The 2,155-nt window shown below is 36.3% G+C and overlaps 1 protein-coding gene across 2 annotated transcripts in view; it reads left to right on the top strand.

The window, feature by feature from the left end:
* LOC106871258 (serine-rich adhesin for platelets) overlaps window positions 1–2,155 on the top strand; it is a 179,279-nt gene that overhangs the window by 72,914 nt on the left and 104,210 nt on the right. The gene's annotated exons all lie outside the window — the stretch shown is intronic.

Below are 2,155 nucleotides of genomic sequence, written 5' to 3'. Positions count from 1 at the left end.
TTGTCTATGGGGGGGGGGGGGTTGTACTGTCTGTCAGGTCACAACAAGGACCTCAGACAGATTGTACTTTACGCAATTAGCATGCAGTTCCAAGTAATACTGATTTTTGCAATACACCAAGATTGTGCAGTATTTCTAAAGTTTCCAGATGTTTCTTCTGGTTGGGTGGTATTGAACCCAGTGCTCCACTGACAACAGAAACAACCTTTGTTTCACACTTGTAGCTGCCACATCTTAGTGATCTCAGTTCTCAGGTCTCCATATTTATCAACCTTTTTTCTTTTATCAAGGCAGTGAGCTGGCAGAATTGTTAGCATACCAGGCAAAATGCTTTGCCTGGTATGCCGTCATTCATCCTTACAATCCAAGTTCAAATGCCACCAAGGTTGATTTTGCCTTTCATCCTTTTAGGGTCGATGAAATGAATACTAGTTGAGTACTGGCGTTGATGTAATCAAATTGCCCACTCTCTGAAATTGCTGTCCTTGTACCAAAATTTGAAATCACTACTACTATTATTATTATTATTATTATTATTATTATTACAATTGTTATTATTGCCTAGGCAGTAGCAAGCTGGCAGAATTATTTATGCATCAGACAGAATGCTGAGTGGTATTTCTTCCGATCTTTACATTCTGAGTTCAAATTCTGCCAAAATCAACTTTGCCTTTCATCCTTTCAATGTCAATAAAAATATGTTCTAGTCAAATACTAGGGTCAATGTAATCGACTGTCCTAGTCTTTTGCCTGACACCCATGCTTTTGTCAAAATGATAAACAAGTGAAAAAAAAGTTTAACTTTTTAGCATTCACATTATTCTGTCAAATGTAGCATTTAGTTATTCCTATTGTTTTCAACTAATCATTTATCATCTTGTAGCATTGAGATTTCAATGATGTAATTATATATTTCCAAAATGACATTGTAGGGTAGGTGTGAGAGGCAGGATCTGGTGACTTTGAACATAAAACAGAGAGAATATTTGGGCTGGATGTGGCCAGATTAAATGCTAAGGGGTTAATCTTGCGCAAAAAGGCATGAAATTGTCAAAGGAAGTAAAATTGCCTTTAACAACTAGTTTTTGAAAACTAGTTGTTAAGTAATTGCTTCCACTGGGTTTCTGAAACATTGGTTTAGGGAAAGAATAACGAATACTGCATGGAAAATATCTGGCAACAGGTTGATATACTTGAGCAGAGCAATTTTGTGTGTAAAAGTATTGCTAGTGGCAGCAGTGGTGGTGGTGGTGGTGGTATCTGATGCAAGGGCAGTTTTCCAGACTTGCTTAGCCCTCATTATTATAGTATGTGTGTGTAACTGCACATACATTCACTCATTCACACAATGACTGTACAATTAGTGGTGTTGGTGTTGGTGGTGGTGGTGGTAATAAAAATTGTGATTATGGTGTTATTGACTTTAACTATGTTGTAGAAGTAATGAAAGAAATTTGCAGCAGATTTTGGTGGTGACTGATGGTGGTGGTTGCTGTCAACGTACAGCAGTGGTGGTACTGGTATTGTTGATGCAGCAGTAACTGTCAGTGTTGCACAGGTGATGACAGTATGTGGAAGTGGCGGCAGCGGCTTTGCTGGTGGTAGTGGCAATGTTAGTAACACTGGTGGTGGTAGTGACACTGAATGGAATGTTGTTGTGATGTTAATAACAGCATTCATAGAGAAATAGCTACAACTACAACAATGTCAACAAATACAATCACAATCTACATTGTATTTTTTCTATATATATATATATAGATAGATATATTGATATATATATATATACACACACATATATAGATATTGTATTTCATTTTTTTTTTTCTTAAACTAAACTGTTTTTATTCTGTCTTTTGTCTTTCTAGCTGAGTGAAGTTAGCTCACTAGAGTCACACACCTTCAAAGACACATCTTGTGACCAATTATTAATTTAAATACATATCCTGTTTTGTTAAATGCCAACAGTGTATATATAATATGCATGTATGTAATATACATACATACATATATATGTGTGTGTGTGTGTGTGTGTATATATGTATGTGTATATATATGCTGGAGCACCGCGTTTAGTCAAGCAAATCGACCCCAGGACTTATTCTTTGTAAGCCTAGTACTTCTTCTATCGATCTATTTTGTCGAACCGCTATGT

The sequence above is a fragment of the Octopus bimaculoides genome, chromosome 25 (genome assembly GCF_001194135.2).
Source record: "Octopus bimaculoides isolate UCB-OBI-ISO-001 chromosome 25, ASM119413v2, whole genome shotgun sequence".
Taxonomy (NCBI): domain Eukaryota; kingdom Metazoa; phylum Mollusca; class Cephalopoda; order Octopoda; family Octopodidae; genus Octopus; species Octopus bimaculoides.
The sequence above is the reverse complement of the archived record's forward strand: the minus strand, read 5'-3'. Positions and strand labels throughout refer to the sequence as shown.